Here is a 19812-nt window from a genome sequence, read left to right on the forward strand (position 1 = left end):
ATGGTGGTTAATCAGAGAAAGTCGTTACCAATAGACATTTTTAGGTATTCTCTCAATTACGCAAGACCACTCAACCTTCGAAAGTGCAGTTGGTGGGGCAGAGGACTGGAATGAAAAGAGTCTAAAATCCTTTGGTCGCTGGTTCAACTTCGGCTAGAAGGTATTTTATAGAAGGGCAAAACTACTTTGAGGAAATCATCATTTGGGGAAGAAATGGCAAATATTCAATCAGAGATAGTCGTATCCAGTTTATTTAGTATATGTACTCCCAATTGCATAATTTGTCTCACCCTTCGATAGCTCAGTTGGTAGAGCGGAGGACTGTAGTGAAATGAGTCTGAAATCCTTAGGTCGCTGGTTCAACTCCGGCTCGAAGGAATTTTATAGAGTTGCAAAACCACTTTGAGGAAGTATCAATTCATGATGAAATGGTGGTTAATCAGAGAAAGTCGTTAACAATAGACATTTTTAGGTATTCTCTCAATTACGAAAGACCACTCAACATTCGATAGCGCAGGTGGTGGGGCAGAGGACTGTAATGAAAAGTGTCTGAAATCCTTTTGTCGCTGGTTCAACTCCGGCTAGAAGTTAATTCATAGACGTGCAAAACCACTTTGAGGAATTATCATTTGTGGAAGAAATGGAAAATGTTCAATCGGAGAATGTCGTTTCCAGTTTATTTAGTAGATTCTCTCTCAATTACACATGTAATTTTACCCTTCGATAGCTCAGTTGGTAGAGCGGAGGACTGTAGAGAAATGAGTCTGAAATCCTTAGGTCGCTGGTTCAACTCCGGCTCGAAGGAATTTTATAGAGTTGCAAAACCACATAGAGGAAGTATCATTTCATGATGAAATGCTAGTTAATCAGAGAATGTCGTTACCAATAGACATATTTAGGTATTCTCTCAATTACGCAAGACCACTCAACCTTCGATAGCGCAGTTGGTGGGGCAGAGGACTGTAATGAAAATAGTCTGAAATCCTTAGGTCGCTGGTTCAACTCCGGCTAGAAGGTAATTTATAGTAGGGCAAAACTACTTTGAGGAATTATCATTTGGGGAAGATATGGAAAATGTTCAATCGGAGAATGTTGTTTCCAGTTTATTTTGTAGATTGTCTCTCAATTACACTGGTAATCTTACTCTTCGATAGCTCAGTTGGTAGAGAGGAGGTCTGTAGTGAAAAGAGTATGTAATCCTTAGGTCGCTGGTTCAACTCTGGCTCGAAGGAATTTTATAGAGTTGCAAAACCACTTTGAGGAAGTATCAATTCACGATGAAATGGTGGTTAATCAGAGAAAGTCGTTACCAATAGACATTTTTAGGTTTTCTCTCAATTACGCAAGACCACTCAACCTTCGAAAGTGCAGTTGGTGGGGCAGAGGACTGGAATGAAAAGAGTCTAAAATCCTTTGGTCGCTGGTTCAACTTCGGCTACAAGGTATTTTATAGAAGGGCAAAACTACTTTGAGGAAATCATCATTTGGGGAAGAAATGGCAAATATTCAATCAGAGATAGTCGTATCCAGTTTATTTAGTATATGTACTCCCAATTGCATAATTTGTCTCACCCTTCGATAGCTCAGTTGGTAGAGCGGAGGACTGTAGTGAAATGAGTCTGAAATCCTTAGGTCGCTGGTTCAACTCCGGCTCGAAGGAATTTTATAGAGTTGCAAAACCACTTTGAGGAAGTATCAATTCATGATGAAATGGTGGTTAATCAGAGAAAGTCGTTACCAATAGACATTTTTAGGTATTCTCTCAATTACGAAAGACCACTCAACATTCGATAGCGCAGGTGGTGGGGCAGAGGACTGTAATGAAAAGTGTCTGAAATCCTTTGGTTGCTGGTTCAACTCCGGCTAGAAGTTAATTCATAGACGTGCAAAACCACTTTGAGGAATTATCATTTGTGGAAGAAATGGAAAATGTTCAATCGGAGAATGTCGTTTCCAGTTTATTTAGTAGATTGTCTCTCAATTACCCATGTCATTTTAATCTTTGCTAGCTCAGTTGGTAGAGTGGCGGACTGTAGAGAAATTAGTCTGAAATCCTTAGGTCGCTGGTTCAACTCCGGCTCGAAGGAATTTTATAGAGTTGCAAAACCACATAGAGGAAGTATCATTTCATGATGAAATGCTAGTTAATCAGAGAATGTCGTTACCAATAGACATATTTAGGTATTCTCTCAATTACGCAAGACCACTCAACCTTCGAAAGTGCAGTTGGTGGGGCAGAGGACTGGAATGAAAAGAGTCTAAAATCCTTTGGTCGCTGGTTCAACTCCGGCTTGAAGGAAATTTATAGAGTTGCAAAACCACTTTGAGGAAGTTACATTTCATGATGAAATTGTAGTTAATCAGAGAAAGTCGTTACCAATAGACATACTTAGGTATTCTCTCAATGACGCAAGACCACTCAACCTTCGAAAGTGCAGTTGGTGGGGCAGAGGACTGGAATGAAAAGAGTCTAAAATCCTTTGGTCGCTGGTTCAACTTCGGCTACAAGGTATTTTATAGAAGGGCAAAACTACTTTGAGGAAATCATCATTTGGGGAAGAAATGGCAAATATTCAATCAGAGATAGTCGTATCCAGTTTATTTAGTATATGTACTCCCAATTGCATAAATTATCTCACCCTTCGATAGCTCAGTTGGTAGAGCGGAGGACTGTAGTGAAATGCGTCTGAAATCCTTAGGTCGCTGGTTCAACTCCGGCTCGAAGGAATTTTATAGAGTTGCAAAACCACTTTGAGGAAGTATCAATTCATGATGAAATGGTAGTTAATCAGAGAAAGTCGTTACCAATAGTAATTTTTTGGTATTCTCTCAATTACGAAAGACCACTCAACATTCGATAGCGCAGTTGGTGGGGCAGAGGACTGTAATGAAAAGTGTCTGAAATCCTTTGGTCGCTGGTTCAACTCCGGCTAGAAGTTAATTCATAGACGTGCAAAACCACTTTGAGGAATTATCATTTGTGGAAGAAATGGAAAATGTTCAATCGGAGAATGTCGTTTCCAGTTTATTTAGTAGATTCTCTCTCAATTACACATGTAATTTTACCCTTCGATAGCTCAGTTGGTAGAGCGGAGGACTGTAGAGAAATGAGTCTGAAATCCTTAGGTCGCTGGTTCAACTCCGGCTCGAAGGAATTTTATAGAGTTGCAAAACCACATAGAGGAAGTATCATTTCATGATGAAATGCTAGTTAATCAGAGAATGTCGTTACCAATAGACATATTTAGGTATTCTCTCAATTACGCAAGACCACTCAACCTTCGATAGCGCAGTTGGTGGGGCAGAGGACTGTAATGAAAAGAGTCTGAAATCCTTAGGTCGCTGGTTCAACTCCGGCTAGAAGGTAATTTATAGAAGGGCAAAACTACTTTGAGGAATTATCATTTGGGGAAGATATGGAAAATGTTCAATCAGAGAATGTTGTTTCCAGTTTATTTTGTAGATTGTCTCTCAATTACACTAGTAATCTTACCCTTCGATAGCTCAGTTGGTAGAGAGGAGGTCTATAGTGAAAAGAGTATGTAATCCTTAGGTCGCTGGTTCTACTCTGGCTCGAAGGAATATTATAGAGTTGCAAAACCACTTTGAGGAAGTATCAATTCACGATGAAATGGTGGTTAATCAGAGAAAGTCGTTACCAATAGACATTTTTAGGTTTTCTCTCAATTACGCAAGACCACTCAACCTTCGAAAGTGCAGTTGGTGGGGCAGAGGACTGGAATGAAAAGAGTCTAAAATCCTTTGGTCGCTGGTTCAACTTCGGCTACAAGGTATTTTATAGAAGGGCAAAACTACTTTGAGGAAATCATCATTTGGGGAAGAAATGGCAAATATTCAATCAGAGATAGTCGTATCCAGTTTATTTAGTATATGTACTCCCAATTGCATAATTTGTCTCACCCTTCGATAGCTCAGTTGGTAGAGCGGAGGAGTGTAGTGAAATGAGTCTGAAATCCTTAGGTCGCTGGTTCAACTCCGGCTCGAAGGAATTTTATAGAGTTGCAAAACCACTTTGAGGAAGTATCAATTCATGATGAAATGGTGGTTAATCAGAGAAAGTCGTTACCAATAGACATTTTTAGGTATTCTCTCAATTACGAAAGACCACTCAACATTCGATAGCGCAGGTGGTGGGGCAGAGGACTGTAATGAAAAGTGTCTGAAATCCTTTGGTCGCTGGTTCAACTCCGGCTAGAAGTTAATTCATAGACGTGCAAAACCACTTTGAGGAATTATCATTTGTGGAAGAAATGGAAAATGTTCAATCGGAGAATGTCGTTTCCAGTTTATTTAGTAGATTCTCTCTCAATTACACATGTAATTTTACCCTTCGATAGCTCAGTTGGTAGAGCGGAGGACTGTAGAGAAATGAGTCTGAAATCCTTAGGTCGCTGGTTCAACTCCGGCTCGAAGGAATTTTATAGAGTTGCAAAACCACATAGAGGAAGTATCATTTCATGATGAAATGCTAGTTAATCAGAGAATGTCGTTGCCAATAGACATATTTAGGTATTCTCTCAATTACGCAAGACCACTCAACCTTCGATAGCGCAGTTGGTGGGGCAGAGGACTGTAATGAAAATAGTCTGAAATCCTTAGGTCGCTGGTTCAACTCCGGCTAGAAGGTAATTTATAGTAGGGCAAAACTACTTTGAGGAATTATCATTTGGGGAAGATATGGAAAATGTTCAATCAGAGAATGTTGTTTCCAGTTTATTTTGTAGATTGTCTCTCAATTACACTGGTAATCTTACCCTTCGATAGCTCAGTTGGTAGAGAGGAGGTCTGTAGTGAAAAGAGTATGTAATCCTTAGGTCGCTGGTTCAACTCTGGCTCGAAGGAATTATATAGAGTTGCAAAACCACTTTGAGGAAGTATCAATTCACGATGAAATGGTGGTTAATCAGAGAAAGTCGTTACCAATAGACATTTTTAGGTTTTCTCTCAATTACGCAAGACCACTCAACCTTCGAAAGTGCAGTTGGTGGGGCAGAGGACTGGAATGAAAAGAGTCTAAAATCCTTTGGTCGCTGGTTCAACTTCGGCTAGAAGGTAATTTATAGAAGGGCAAAACTACTTTGAGGAAATCATCATTTGGGGAAGAAATGGCAAATATTAAATCAGAGATAGTCGTATCCAGTTTATTTAGTATATGTACTCCCAATTGCATAATTTATCACACTCTTCGATAGCTCAGTTGGTAGAGCGGAGGACTGTAGAGAAATGAGTCTGAAATCCTTAGGTCGCTGGTTCAACTCCGGCTCGAAGGAATTTTATAGAGTTGCAAAACCACATAGAGGAAGTATCATTTCATGATGAAATGGTAGTTAATCAGAGAAAGTCGTTACCAATAGTAATTTTTTGGTATTCTCTCAATTACGAAAGACCACTCAACATTCGATAGCGCAGTTGGTGGGGCAGAGGACTGTAATGAAAAGTGTCTGAAATCCTTTGGTCGCTGGTTCAACTCCGGCTAGAAGTTAATTCATAGACGTGCAAAACCACTTTGAGGAATTATCATTTGTGGAAGAAATGGAAAATGTTCAATCGGAGAATGTCGTTTCCAGTTTATTTAGTAGATTCTCTCTCAATTACACATGTATTTTTACCCTTCGATAGCTCAGTTGGTAGAGCGGAGGACTGTAGAGAAATGAGTCTGAAATCCTTAGGTCGCTGGTTCAACACCGGCTCGAAGGAATTTTATAGAGTTGCAAAACCACATAGAGGAAGTATCATTTCATGATGAAATGCTAGTTAATCAGAGAATGTCGTTACCAATAGACATATTTAGGTATTCTCTCAATTACGCAAGACCACTCAACCTTCGATAGCGCAGTTGGTGGGGCAGAGGACTGTAATGAAAAGAGTCTGAAATCCTTTGGTCGCTGGTTCAACTCCGGCTAGAAGGTAATTTATAGAAGGGCAAAACTACTTTGAGGAATTATCATTTGGGGAAGATATGGAAAATGTTCAATCAGAGAATGTTGTTTCCAGTTTATTTTGTAGATTGTCTCTCAATTACACTAGTAATCTTACCCTTCGATAGCTCAGTTGGTAGAGAGGAGGTCTATAGTGAAAAGAGTATGTAATCCTTAGGTCGCTGGTTCTACTCTGGCTCGAAGGAATATTATAGAGTTGCAAAACCACTTTGAGGAAGTATCAATTCACGATGAAATGGTGGTTAATCAGAGAAAGTCGTTACCAATAGACATTTTTAGGTTTTCTCTCAATTACGCAAGACCACTCAACCTTCGAAAGTGCAGTTGGTGGGGCAGAGGACTGGAATGAAAAGAGTCTAAAATCCTTTGGTCGCTGGTTCAACTTCGGCTACAAGGTATTTTATAGAAGGGCAAAACTACTTTGAGGAAATCATCATTTGGGGAAGAAATGGCAAATATTCAATCAGAGATAGTCGTATCCAGTTTATTTAGTATATGTACTCCCAATTGCATAATTTGTCTCACCCTTCGATAGCTCAGTTGGTAGAGCGGAGGAGTGTAGTGAAATGAGTCTGAAATCCTTAGGTCGCTGGTTCAACTCCGGCTCGAAGGAATTTTATAGAGTTGCAAAACCACTTTGAGGAAGTATCAATTCATGATGAAATGGTGGTTAATCAGAGAAAGTCGTTACCAATAGACATTTTTAGGTATTCTCTCAATTACGAAAGACCACTCAACATTCGATAGCGCAGGTGGTGGGGCAGAGGACTGTAATGAAAAGTGTCTGAAATCCTTTGGTCGCTGGTTCAACTCCGGCTAGAAGTTAATTCATAGACGTGCAAAACCACTTTGAGGAATTATCATTTGTGGAAGAAATGGAAAATGTTCAATCGGAGAATGTCGTTTCCAGTTTATTTAGTAGATTCTCTCTCAATTACACATGTAATTTTACCCTTCGATAGCTCAGTTGGTAGAGCGGAGGACTGTAGAGAAATGAGTCTGAAATCCTTAGGTCGCTGGTTCAACTCCGGCTCGAAGGAATTTTATAGAGTTGCAAAACCACATAGAGGAAGTATAATTTCATGATGAAATGCTAGTTAATCAGAGAATGTCGTTGCCAATAGACATATTTAGGTATTCTCTCAATTACGCAAGACCACTCAACCTTCGATAGCGCAGTTGGTGGGGCAGAGGACTGTAATGAAAATAGTCTGAAATCCTTAGGTCGCTGGTTCAACTCCGGCTAGAAGGTAATTTATAGTAGGGCAAAACTACTTTGAGGAATTATCATTTGGGGAAGATATGGAAAATGTTCAATCAGAGAATGTTGTTTCCAGTTTATTTTGTAGATTGTCTCTCAATTACACTGGTAATCTTACCCTTCGATAGCTCAGTTGGTAGAGAGGAGGTCTGTAGTGAAAAGAGTATGTAATCCTTAGGTCGCTGGTTCAACTCTGGCTCGAAGGAATTATATAGAGTTGCAAAACCACTTTGAGGAAGTATCAATTCACGATGAAATGGTGGTTAATCAGAGAAAGTCGTTACCAATAGACATTTTTAGGTTTTCTCTCAATTACGCAAGACCACTCAACCTTCGAAAGTGCAGTTGGTGGGGCAGAGGACTGGAATGAAAAGAGTCTAAAATCCTTTGGTCGCTGGTTCAACTTCGGCTAGAAGGTAATTTATAGAAGGGCAAAACTACTTTGAGGAAATCATCATTTGGGGAAGAAATGGCAAATATTAAATCAGAGATAGTCGTATCCAGTTTATTTAGTATATGTACTCCCAATTGCATAATTTATCACACTCTTCGATAGCTCAGTTGGTAGAGCGGAGGACTGTAGAGAAATGAGTCTGAAATCCTTAGGTCGCTGGTTCAACTCCGGCTCGAAGGAAATTTATAGAGTTGCAAAACCACATAGAGGAAGTATCATTTCATGATGAAATGCTAGTTAATCAGAGAATGTCGTTACCAATAGACATATTTAGGTATTCTCTCAATTACGCAAGACCACTCAACCTTCGATAGCGCAGTTGGTGGGGCAGAGGACTGTAATGAAAATAGTCTGAAATCCTTAGGTCGCTGGTTCAACTCCGGCTAGAAGGTAATTTATAGTAGGGCAAAACTACTTTGAGGAATTATCATTTGGGGAAGATATGGAAAATGTTCAATCAGAGAATGTTGTTTCCAGTTTATTTTGTAGATTGTCTCTCAATTACACTGGTAATCTTACCCTTCGATAGCTCAGTTGGTAGAGATGAGGTCTGTAGTGAAAAGAGTATGTAATCCTTAGGTCGCTGGTTCAACTCTGGCTCGAAGGAATTTTATAGAGTTGCAAAACCACTTTGAGGAAGTATCAATTCACGATGAAATGGTGGTTAATCAGAGAAAGTCGTTACCAATAGACATTTTTAGGTTTTCTCTCAATTACGCAAGACCACTCAACCTTCGAAAGTGCAGTTGGTGGGGCAGAGGACTGGAATGAAAAGAGTCTAAAATCCTTTGGTCGCTGGTTCAACTTCGGCTACAAGGTATTTTATAGAAGGGCAAAACTACTTTGAGGAAATCATCATTTGGGGAAGAAATGGCAAATATTCAATCAGAGATAGTCGTATCCAGTTTATTTAGTATATGTACTCCCAATTGCATAATTTGTCTCACCCTTCGATAGCTCAGTTGGTAGAGCGGAGGACTCTAGTGAAATGAGTCTGAAATCCTTAGGTCGCTGGTTCAACTCCGGCTCGAAGGAATTTTATAGAGTTGCAAAACCACTTTGAGGAAGTATCAATTCATGATGAAATGGTGGTTAATCAGAGAATGTCGTTACCAATAGACATTTTTAGGTATTCTCTCAATTACGAAAGACCACTCAACATTCGATAGCGCAGGTGGTGGGGCAGAGGACTGTAATGAAAAGTGTCTGAAATCCTTTGGTCGCTGGTTCAACTCCGGCTAGAAGTTAATTCATAGACGTGCAAAACCACTTTGAGGAATTATCATTTGTGGAAGAAATGGAAAATGTTCAATCGGAGAATGTCGTTTCCAGTTTATTTAGTAGATTCTCTCTCAATTACACATGTAATTTTACCCTTCGATAGCTCAGTTGGTAGAGCGGAGGACTGTAGAGAAATGAGTCTGAAATCCTTAGGTCGCTGGTTCAACTCCGGCTCGAAGGAATTTTATAGAGTTGCAAAACCACATAGAGGAAGTATCATTTCATGATGAAATGCTAGTTAATCAGAGAATGTCGTTACCAATAGACATATTTAGGTATTCTCTCAATTACGCAAGACCACTCAACCTTCGATAGCGCAGTTGGTGGGGCAGAGGACTGTAATGAAAATAGTCTGAAATCCTTAGGTCGCTGGTTCAACTCCGGCTAGAAGGTAATTTATAGTAGGGCAAAACTACTTTGAGGAATTATCATTTGGGGAAGATATGGAAAATGTTCAATCAGAGAATGTTGTTTCCAGTTTATTTTGTAGATTGTCTCTCAATTACACTGGAAATCTTACCCTTCGATAGCTCAGTTGGTAGAGAGGAGGTCTGTAGTGAAAAGAGTATGTAATCCTTAGGTCGCTGGTTCAACTCTGGCTCGAAGGAATTTTATAGAGTTGCAAAACCACTTTGAGGAAGTATCAATTCACGATGAAATGGTGGTTAATCAGAGAAAGTCGTTACCAATAGACATTTTTAGGTTTTCTCTCAATTACGCAAGACCACTCAACCTTCGAAAGTGCAGTTGGTGGGGCAGAGGACTGGAATGAAAAGAGTCTAAAATCCTTTGGTCGCTGGTTCAACTTCGGCTACAAGGTATTTTATAGAAGGGCAAAACTACTTTGAGGAAATCATCATTTGGGGAAGAAATGGCAAATATTCAATCAGAGATAGTCGTATCCAGTTTATTTAGTATATGTACTCCCAATTGCATAATTTGTCTCACCCTTCGATAGCTCAGTTGGTAGAGCGGAGGACTGTAGTGAAATGAGTCTGAAATCCTTAGGTCGCTGGTTCAACTCCGGCTCGAAGGAATTTTATAGAGTTGCAAAACCACTTTGAGGAAGTATCAATTCATGATGAAATGGTGGTTAATCAGAGAAAGTCGTTAACAATAGACATTTTTAGGTATTCTCTCAATTACGAAAGACCACTCAACATTCGATAGCGCAGGTGGTGGGGCAGAGGACTGTAATGAAAAGTGTCTGAAATCCTTTGGTCGCTGGTTCAACTCCGGCTAGAAGTTAATTCATAGACGTGCAAAACCACTTTGAGGAATTATCATTTGTGGAAGAAATGGAAAATGTTCAATCGGAGAATGTCGTTTCCAGTTTATTTAGTAGATTCTCTCTCAATTACACATGTAATTTTACTCTTCGATAGCTCAGTTGGTAGAGCGGAGGACTGTAGAGAAATGAGTCTGAAATCCTTAGGTCGCTGGTTCATCTCCGGCTCGAAGGAATTTTATAGAGTTGCAAAACCACATAGAGGAAGTATCATTTCATGATGAAATGCTAGTTAATCAGAGAATGTCGTTACCAATAGACATATTTAGGTATTCTCTCAATTACGCAAGACCACTCAACCTTCGATAGCGCAGTTGGTGGGGCAGAGGACTGTAATGAAAATAGTCTGAAATCCTTAGGTCGCTGGTTCAACTCCGGCTAGAAGGTAATTTATAGTAGGGCAAAACTACTTTGAGGAATTATCATTTGGGGAAGATATGGAAAATGTTCAATCGGAGAATGTTGTTTCCAGTTTATTTTGTAGATTGTCTCTCAATTACACTGGTAATCTTACTCTTCGATAGCTCAGTTGGTAGAGAGGAGGTCTGTAGTGAAAAGAGTATGTAATCCTTAGGTCGCTGGTTCAACTCTGGCTCGAAGGAATTTTATAGAGTTGCAAAACCACTTTGAGGAAGTATCAATTCACGATGAAATGGTGGTTAATCAGAGAAAGTCGTTACCAATAGACATTTTTAGGTTTTCTCTCAATTACGCAAGACCACTCAACCTTCGAAAGTGCAGTTGGTGGGGCAGAGGACTGGAATGAAAAGAGTCTAAAATCCTTTGGTCGCTGGTTCAACTTCGGCTACAAGGTATTTTATAGAAGGGCAAAACTACTTTGAGGAAATCATCATTTGGGGAAGAAATGGCAAATATTCAATCAGAGATAGTCGTATCCAGTTTATTTAGTATATGTACTCCCAATTGCATAATTTGTCTCACCCTTCGATAGCTCAGTTGGTAGAGCGGAGGACTGTAGTGAAATGAGTCTGAAATCCTTAGGTCGCTGGTTCAACTCCGGCTCGAAGGAATTTTATAGAGTTGCAAAACCACTTTGAGGAAGTATCAATTCATGATGAAATGGTGGTTAATCAGAGAAAGTCGTTACCAATAGACATTTTTAGGTATTCTCTCAATTACGAAAGACCACTCAACATTCGATAGCACAGGTGGTGGGGCAGAGGACTGTAATGAAAAGTGTCTGAAATCCTTTGGTCGCTGGTTCAACTCCGGCTAGAAGTTAATTCATAGACGTGCAAAACCACTTTGAGGAATTATCATTTGGGGAAGATATGGAAAATGTTCAATCAGAGAATGTTGTTTCCAGTTTATTTTGTAGATTGTCTCTCAATTACACTGGTAATCTTACTCTTCGATAGCTCAGTTGGTAGAGGGGAGGTCTGTAGTGAAATGAGTCTGTAATCCTTTGGTCGCTGGTTCAACTCCGGCTCGAAGGAAATTTATAGAGTTGTAAAACCACTTTGAGGAAGTTTCATTTCATGATGAAATTGTAGTTAATCAGAGAAAATCGTTACCAATTGACATATTTAGGTATTCTCTCAATTACGCAAGACCACTCAACCTTCGAAAGTGCAGTTGGTGGGGCAGAGGACTGGAATGAAAAGTGTCTAAAATCCTTTGGTCGCTGGTTCAACTTCGGCTAGAAGGTAATTTATAGTAGGGCAAAACTACTTTGAGGAATTATCATTTGGGGAAGATATGGAAAATGTTCAATCAGAGAATGTTGTTTCCAGTTTATTTTGTAGATTGTCTCTCAATTACACTAGTAATCTTACCCTTCGATAGCTCAGTTGGTAGAGAGGAGGTCTGTAGTGAAAAGAGTATGTAATCCTTAGGTCGCTGGTTCAACTCTGGCTCGGAGGAATATTTTAGAGTTGTAAAACCACTTTGAGGAAGTATCAATTCACGATGAAATGGTGGTTAATCAGAGAAAGTCGTTACCAATAGACATTTTTAGGTTTTCTCTCAATTACGCAAGACCACTCAACCTTCGAAAGTGCAGTTGGTGGGGCAGAGGACTGGAATGAAAAGAGTCTAAAATCCTTTGGTCGCTGGTTCAACTTCGGCTACAAGGTATTTTATAGAAGGGCAAAACTACTTTGAGGAAATCATCATTTGGGGAAGAAATGGCAAATATTCAATCAGAGATAGTCGTATCCAGTTTATTTAGTATATGTACTCCCAATTGCATAATTTGTCTCACCCTTCGATAGCTCAGTTGGTAGAGCGGAGGAGTGTAGTGAAATGAGTCTGAAATCCTTAGGTCGCTGGTTCAACTCCGGCTCGAAGGAATTTTATAGAGTTGCAAAACCACTTTGAGGAAGTATCAATTCATGATGAAATGGTGGTTAATCAGAGAAAGTCGTTACCAATAGACATTTTTAGGTATTCTCTCAATTACGAAAGACCACTCAACATTCGATAGCGCAGGTGGTGGGGCAGAGGACTGTAATGAAAAGTGTCTGAAATCCTTTGGTCGCTGGTTCAACTCCGGCTAGAAGTTAATTCATAGACGTGCAAAACCACTTTGAGGAATTATCATTTGTGGAAGAAATGGAAAATGTTCAATCGGAGAATGTCGTTTCCAGTTTATTTAGTAGATTCTCTCTCAATTACACATGTAATTTTACCCTTCGATAGCTCAGTTGGTAGAGCGGAGGACTGTAGAGAAATGAGTCTGAAATCCTTAGGTCGCTGGTTCAACTCCGGCTCGAAGGAATTTTATAGAGTTGCAAAACCACATAGAGGAAGTATCATTTCATGATGAAATGCTAGTTAATCAGAGAATGTCGTTACCAATAGACATATTTAGGTATTCTCTCAATTACGCAAGACCACTCAACCTTCGATAGCGCAGTTGGTGGGGCAGAGGACTGTAATGAAAATAGTCTGAAATCCTTAGGTCGCTGGTTCAACTTCGGCTACAAGGTATTTTATAGAAGGGCAAAACTACTTTGAGGAAATCATCATTTGGGGAAGAAATGGCAAATATTCAATCAGAGATAGTCGTATCCAGTTTATTTAGTATATGTACTCCCAATTGCATAATTTGTCTCACACTTCGATAGCTCAGTTGGTAGAGCGGAGGACTGTAGTGAAATGAGTCTGAAATCCTTAGGTCGCTGGTTCCACTCCGGCTCGCAGGAATTTTATAGAGTTGCAAAACCACTTTGAGGAAGTATCAATTCATGATGAAATGGTGGTTAATCAGAGAAAGTCGTTACCAATAGACATTTTTAGGTATTCTCTCAATTACGAAAGACCACTCAACATTCGATAGCGCAGGTGGTGGGGCAGAGGACTGTAATGAAAAGTGTCTGAAATCCTTTGGTCGCTGGTTCAACTCCGGCTAGAAGTTAATTCATAGACGTGCAAAACCACTTTGAGGAATTATCATTTGTGGAAGAAATGGAAAATGTTCAATCGGAGAATGTCGTTTCCAGTTTATTTAGTAGATTGTCTCTCAATTACACATGTCATTTTAATCTTTGCTAGCTCAGTTGGTAGAGCGGCGGACTGTAGAGAAATTAGTCTGAAATCCTTAGGTCGCTGGTTCAACTCCGGCTCGAAGGAATTTTATAGAGTTGCAAAACCACATAGAGGAAGTATCATTTCATGATGAAATGCTAGTTAATCAGAGAATGTCGTTACCAATAGACATATTTAGGTATTCTCTCAATTACGCAAGACCACTCAACCTTCGAAAGTGCAGTTGGTGGGGCAGAGGACTGGAATGAAAAGAGTCTAAAATCCTTTGGTCGCTGGTTCAACTCCGGCTTGAAGGAAATTTATAGAGTTGCAAAACCACTTTGAGGAAGTTACATTTCATGATGAAATTGTAGTTTATCAGAGAAAGTCGTTACCAATAGACATACTTAGGTATTCTCTCAATGACGTAAGACCACTCAACCTTCGAAAGTGCAGTTGGTGGGGCAGAGGACTGGAATGAAAAGAGTCTAAAATCCTTTGGTCGCTGGTTCAACTTCGGCTAGAAGGTAATTTATAGAAGGGCAAAACTACTTTGAGGAAATCATCATTTGGGGAAGAAATGGCAAATATTCAATCAGAGATAGTCGTATCCAGTTTATTTAGTATATGTACTCCCAATTGCATAAATTATCTCACCCTTCGATAGCTCAGTTGGTAGAGCGGAGGACTGTAGTGAAATGCGTCTGAAATCCTTAGGTCGCTGGTTCAACTCCGGCTCGAAGGAATTTTATAGAGTTGCAAAACCACTTTGAGGAAGTATCAATTCATGATGAAATGGTAGTTAATCAGAGAAAGTCGTTACCAATAGTAATTTTTTGGTATTCTCTCAATTACGAAAGACCACTCAACATTCGATAGCGCAGTTGGTGGGGCAGAGGACTGTAATGAAAAGTGTCTGAAATCCTTTGGTCGCTGGTTCAACTCCGGCTAGAAGTTAATTCATAGACGTGCAAAACCACTTTGAGGAATTATCATTTGTGGAAGAAATGGAAAATGTTCAATCGGAGAATGTCGTTTCCAGTTTATTTAGTAGATTCTCTCTCAATTACACATGTAATTTTACCCTTCGATAGCTCAGTTGGTAGAGCGGAGGACTGTAGAGAAATGAGTCTGAAATCCTTAGGTTGCTGGTTCAACTCCGGCTCGACGGAATTTTATAGAGTTGCAAAACCACATAGAGGAAGTATCATTTCATGATGAAATGCTAGTTAATCAGAGAATGTCGTTACCAATAGACATATTTAGGTATTCTCTCAATTACGCAAGACCACTCAACCTTCGATAGCGCAGTTGGTGGGGCAGAGGACTGTAATGAAAAGAGTCTGAAATCCTTTGGTCGCTGGTTCAACTCCGGCTAGAAGGTAATTTATAGAAGGGCAAAACTACTTTGAGGAATTATCATTTGGGGAAGATATGGAAAATGTTCAATCAGAGAATGTTGTTTCCAGTTTATTTTGTAGATTGTCTCTCAATTACACTGGTAATCTTACCCTTCGATAGCTCAGTTGGTAGAGAGGAGGTCTGTAGTGAAATCAGTCTGTAATCCTTTGGTCGCTGGTTCAACTCCGGCTCGAAGGAAATTTATAGAGTTGTAAAACCACTTTGAGGAAGTTTCATTTCATGATGAAATTGTAGTTAATCAGAGAAAATCGTTGCCAATTGACATATTTAGGTATTCTCTCAATTACGCAAGACCACTCAACCTTCGAAAGTGCAGTTGGTGGGGCAGAGGACTGGAATGAAAAGTGTCTAAAATCCTTTGGTCGCTGGTTCAACTTCGGCTAGAAGGTATTTTATAGAAGGGCAAAACTACTTTGAGGAAATCATCATTTGGGGAAGAAATGGCAAATATTCAATCAGAGATTGTCGTATCCAGTTTATTTAGTATATGTACTCCCAATTGCATAATTTGTCTCACCCTTCGATAGCTCAGTTGGTAGAGCGGAGGACTGTAGTGAAATGAGTCTGAAATCCTTAGGTCGCTGGTTGAACTCCGGCTCGAAGGATTTTTATAGAGTTGCAAAACCACTTTGAGGAAGTATCAATTCATGATGAAATGGTGGTTAATCAGAGAAAGTCGTTACCAATAGACATTTTTAGGTATTCTCTCAATTACGAAAGACCACTCAACATTCGATAGCGCAGGTGGTGGGGCAGAGGACTGTAATGAAAAGAGTCTGAAATCCTTTGGTCGCTGGTTCAATTCCGGCTAGAAGGTAATTTATAGAAGGGCAAAACTACTTTGAGGAATTATCATTTGGGGAAGAAATGGAAAATGTTCAATCAGAGAATGTAGTTTCCAGTTTATTTTGTAGATTGTTTCTCAATTACACTGGTAATCTGACCCTTCGATAGCGCAGTTGGTGGGGCAGAGGACTGTAATGAAAAGAGTCTAAAATCCTTTGGTCGCTGGTTCAACTTCGGCTAGAAGGTAATTTATAGAAGGGCAAAACTACTTTGAGGAAATCATCATTTGGGGAAGAAATGGCCAATATTCAATCAGAGATAGTCGTATCCAGTTTATTTAGTATATGTACTCCCAATTGCATAATTTATCTCACCCTTCGATAGCTCAGTTGGTAGAGCGGAGGACTGTAGTGAAATGCGTCTGAAATCCTTAGGTCGATGGTTCAACTCCGGCTCGAAGGAATTTTATAGAGTTGCAAAACCACTTTGAGGAAGTATCAATTCATGATGAAATGGTAGTTAATCAGAGAAAGTCGTTACCAATTGACATTTTTAGGTATTCTCTCAATTACGATAGACCACTCAACATTCGATAGCGCAGTTGGTGGGGCAGAGGACTGTAATGAAAAGTGTCTGAAATCCTTTGGTCGCTGGTTCAACTCCGGCTCGAAGGAATTTTATAGAGTTGCAAAACCACTTTGAGGAAGTATCAATTCATGATGAAATGGTAGTTAATCAGAGAAAGTCGTTACCAATAGTAATTTTTTGGTATTCTCTCAATTACGAAAGACCACTCAACATTCGATAGCGCAGTTGGTGGGGCAGAGGACTGTAATGAAAAGTGTCTGAAATCCTTTGGTCGCTGGTTCAACTCCGGCTAGAAGTTAATTCATAGACGTGCAAAACCACTTTGAGGAATTATCATTTGTGGAAGAAATGGAAAATGTTCAATCGGAGAATGTCGTTTCCAGTTTATTTAGTAGATTCTCTCTCAATTACACATGTAATTTTACCCTTCGATAGCTCAGTTGGTAGAGCGGAGGACTGTAGAGAAATGAGTCTGAAATCCTTAGGTCGCTGGTTCAACTCCGGCTCGAAGCAATTTTATAGAGTTGCAAAACCACATAGAGGAAGTATCATTTCATGATGAAATGCTAGTTAATCAGAGAATGTCGTTACCAATAGACATATTTAGGTATTCTCTCAATTACGCAAGACCACTCAACCTTCGATAGCGCAGTTGGTGGGGCAGAGGACTGTAATGAAAAGAGTCTGAAATCCTTTGGTCGCTGGTTCAACTCCGGCTAGAAGGTAATTTATAGAAGGGCAAAACTACTTTGAGGAATTATCATTTGGGGAAGATATGGAAAATGTTCAATCAGAGAATGTTGTTTCCAGACCACTTGTTGTTTCCAGACCACTCAACCTTGAAAAGTGTCTGAAATCCTTTGGTCGCTGGTTCAACTCCGGCTAGAAGTTAATTCATAGACGTGCAAAACCACTTTGAGGAATTATCATTTGTGGAAGAAATGGAAAATGTTCAATCGGAGAATGTCGTTTCCAGTTTATTTAGTAGATTGTCTCTCAATTTCACACGTAATTATACCCTTCGATAGCTCAGTTTGTAGAGCGGAGGACTGTAGCGAAATGAGTCTGATATCCTGAGGTCGCTGGTTCAACTCCGCCTTCGAAAGCGCAGTTGGTGGGGCAGAGGACTGGAATGAAAAGAGTCTAAAATCCTTTGGTCGCTGGTTCAACTCCGGCTTGAAGGAAATTTATAGAGTTGCAAAACCACTTTGAGGAAGTTACATTTCATGATGAAATTGTAGTTAATCAGAGAAAGTCGTTACCAATAGACATATTTAGGTATTCTCTCAATTACGCAAGACCACTCAACCTTCGAAAGTGCAGTTGGTGGGGCAGAGGACTGGAATGAAAAGAGTCTAAAATCCTTTGGTCGCTGGTTCAACTCCGGCTAGAAGGTAATTTATAGAAACTACTTTGGGGAAATCATCATTTGGGGAAGAAATGGCAAATATTCAATCAGAGATAGTCGTATCCAGTTTATTTAGTATATGTACTCCCAATTGCATAAATTGTCTCACCCTTCGATAGCTCAGTTGGTAGAGCGGAGGACTGTAGAGAAATGAGTCTGAAATCCTTAGGTCGCTGGTTCAACTCCGGCTCGAAGGAATTTTATAGAGTTGCAAAACCACATAGAGGAAGTATCATTTCATGATGAAATGCTAGTTAATCAGAGAATGTCGTTACCAATAGACATATTTAGGTATTCTCTCAATTACGCAAGACCACTCAACCTTCGATAGCGCAGTTGGTGGGGCAGAGGACTGTAATGAAAAGAGTCTGAAATCCTTTGGTCGCTGGTTCAACTCCGGCTAGAAGGTAATTTATAGAAGGGCAAAACTACTTTGAGGAATTATCATTTGGGGAAGATATGGAAAATGTTCAATCAGAGAATGTTGTTTCCAGACCACTTGTTGTTTCCAGACCACTCAACCTTGAAAAGTGTCTGAAATCCTTTGGTCGCTGGTTCAACTCCGGCTAGAAGTTAATTCATAGACGTGCAAAACCACTTTGAGGAATTATCATTTGTGGAAGAAATGGAAAATGTTCAATCGGAGAATGTCGTTTCCAGTTTATTTAGTAGATTGTCTCTCAATTTCACACGTAATTATACCCTTCGATAGCTCAGTTTGTAGAGCGGAGGACTGTAGCGAAATGAGTCTGATATCCTGAGGTCGCTGGTTCAACTCCGCCTTCGAAAGCGCAGTTGGTGGGGCAGAGGACTGGAATGAAAAGAGTCTAAAAACCTTTGGTCGCTGGTTCAACTCCGGCTTGAAGGAAATTTATAGAGTTGCAAAACCACTTTGAGGAAGTTACATTTCATGATGAAATTGTAGTTAATCAGAGAAAGTCGTTACCAATAGACATATTTAGGTATTCTCTCAATTACGCAAGACCACTCAACCTTCGAAAGTGCAGTTGGTGGGGCAGAGGACTGGAATGAAAAGAGTCTAAAATCCTTTGGTCGCTGGTTCAACTCCGGCTAGAAGGTAATTTATAGAAACTACTTTGGGGAAATCATCATTTGGGGAAGAAATGGCAAATATTCAATCAGAGATAGTCGTATCCAGTTTATTTAGTATATGTACTCCCAATTGCATAAATTGTCTCACCCTTCGATAGCTCAGTTGGTAGAGCGGACGACTGTAGTGAAATGAGTCTGAAATCCTTAGGTCGCTGGTTCAACTCCGGCTCGAAGGAATTTTATAGAGTTGCAAAACCACTTTGAGGAAGTATCAATTCATGATGAAATGGTGGTTAATCAGAGAAAGCCGTTACCAATAGACATTTTTAGGTATTCTCTCAATTACGAAAGACCACTCAACATTCGATAGCGCAGGTGGTGGGGCAGAGGACTGTAATGAAAAGTGTCTGAAATCCTTTGGTCGCTGGTTCAACTCCGGCTAGAAGTTAATTCATAGACGTGCAAAACCACTTTGAGGAATTATCCTTTGTGGAAGAAATGGAAAATGTTCAATCGGAGAATGTCGTTTCCAGTTTATTGAGTAGATTGTCTCTCAATTACCATTGTAATTTAAACCTTCGATAGCTCAGTTGGTAGTGCGGAGGACTGTAGAGAAATGAGTCTGCAATCCATAGGTCGCTGGTTCAACTCCGACTCGAAGGAATTTTATAGAGTTGCAAAACCACATAGAGGAAGTATCATTTCATGATGAAATGCTAGTTAATCAGAGAATGTCGTTACCAATAGACATATTTAGGTATTCTCTCAATTACGCAAGACCATTCAACCTTCGATAGCGCAGTTGGTGGGGCAGAGGACTGT

General features: G+C 39.9%; 13 non-coding genes across 13 annotated transcripts; all 13 read left to right on the top strand.

Annotated features, from left to right (window-relative positions):
• The first annotated feature begins 290 nt into the window (after positions 1 to 290).
• trnay-gua (transfer RNA tyrosine (anticodon GUA)) lies at positions 291 to 378 on the top strand. The gene is given in 2 exon segments: positions 291 to 327; positions 343 to 378. It is a non-coding gene; the product is annotated as a tRNA-Tyr (tRNA).
• Positions 379 to 717: 339 nt separating this feature from the next.
• Positions 718 to 805, top strand: trnay-gua (transfer RNA tyrosine (anticodon GUA)). The gene is given in 2 exon segments: positions 718 to 754; positions 770 to 805. It is a non-coding gene; the product is annotated as a tRNA-Tyr (tRNA).
• Positions 806 to 1572: 767 nt separating this feature from the next.
• Positions 1573 to 1660, top strand: trnay-gua (transfer RNA tyrosine (anticodon GUA)). The gene is given in 2 exon segments: positions 1573 to 1609; positions 1625 to 1660. It is a non-coding gene; the product is annotated as a tRNA-Tyr (tRNA).
• Positions 1661 to 2639: 979 nt separating this feature from the next.
• Positions 2640 to 2727, top strand: trnay-gua (transfer RNA tyrosine (anticodon GUA)). Its single transcript is given in 2 exon segments — positions 2640 to 2676; positions 2692 to 2727. It is a non-coding gene; the product is annotated as a tRNA-Tyr (tRNA).
• Positions 2728 to 3066: 339 nt separating this feature from the next.
• On the top strand, positions 3067 to 3154 carry trnay-gua (transfer RNA tyrosine (anticodon GUA)). Its single transcript is given in 2 exon segments — positions 3067 to 3103; positions 3119 to 3154. It is a non-coding gene; the product is annotated as a tRNA-Tyr (tRNA).
• A 1194-nt stretch (positions 3155 to 4348) lies between these two features.
• On the top strand, positions 4349 to 4436 carry trnay-gua (transfer RNA tyrosine (anticodon GUA)). The gene is given in 2 exon segments: positions 4349 to 4385; positions 4401 to 4436. It is a non-coding gene; the product is annotated as a tRNA-Tyr (tRNA).
• A 2476-nt stretch (positions 4437 to 6912) lies between these two features.
• Positions 6913 to 7000, top strand: trnay-gua (transfer RNA tyrosine (anticodon GUA)). Its single transcript is given in 2 exon segments — positions 6913 to 6949; positions 6965 to 7000. It is a non-coding gene; the product is annotated as a tRNA-Tyr (tRNA).
• A 2049-nt stretch (positions 7001 to 9049) lies between these two features.
• trnay-gua (transfer RNA tyrosine (anticodon GUA)) lies at positions 9050 to 9137 on the top strand. The gene is given in 2 exon segments: positions 9050 to 9086; positions 9102 to 9137. It is a non-coding gene; the product is annotated as a tRNA-Tyr (tRNA).
• A 767-nt stretch (positions 9138 to 9904) lies between these two features.
• trnay-gua (transfer RNA tyrosine (anticodon GUA)) lies at positions 9905 to 9992 on the top strand. Its single transcript is given in 2 exon segments — positions 9905 to 9941; positions 9957 to 9992. It is a non-coding gene; the product is annotated as a tRNA-Tyr (tRNA).
• Positions 9993 to 11186: 1194 nt separating this feature from the next.
• On the top strand, positions 11187 to 11274 carry trnay-gua (transfer RNA tyrosine (anticodon GUA)). The gene is given in 2 exon segments: positions 11187 to 11223; positions 11239 to 11274. It is a non-coding gene; the product is annotated as a tRNA-Tyr (tRNA).
• A 1621-nt stretch (positions 11275 to 12895) lies between these two features.
• On the top strand, positions 12896 to 12983 carry trnay-gua (transfer RNA tyrosine (anticodon GUA)). The gene is given in 2 exon segments: positions 12896 to 12932; positions 12948 to 12983. It is a non-coding gene; the product is annotated as a tRNA-Tyr (tRNA).
• A 1407-nt stretch (positions 12984 to 14390) lies between these two features.
• trnay-gua (transfer RNA tyrosine (anticodon GUA)) lies at positions 14391 to 14478 on the top strand. The gene is given in 2 exon segments: positions 14391 to 14427; positions 14443 to 14478. It is a non-coding gene; the product is annotated as a tRNA-Tyr (tRNA).
• Positions 14479 to 18046: 3568 nt separating this feature from the next.
• Positions 18047 to 18134, top strand: trnay-gua (transfer RNA tyrosine (anticodon GUA)). Its single transcript is given in 2 exon segments — positions 18047 to 18083; positions 18099 to 18134. It is a non-coding gene; the product is annotated as a tRNA-Tyr (tRNA).
• Positions 18135 to 19812: the final 1678 nt, after the last annotated feature.

Source organism: Gadus macrocephalus, chromosome 22 (genome assembly GCF_031168955.1).
Source record: "Gadus macrocephalus chromosome 22, ASM3116895v1".
NCBI classification, from domain to species: Eukaryota; Metazoa; Chordata; class Actinopteri; order Gadiformes; family Gadidae; genus Gadus; species Gadus macrocephalus.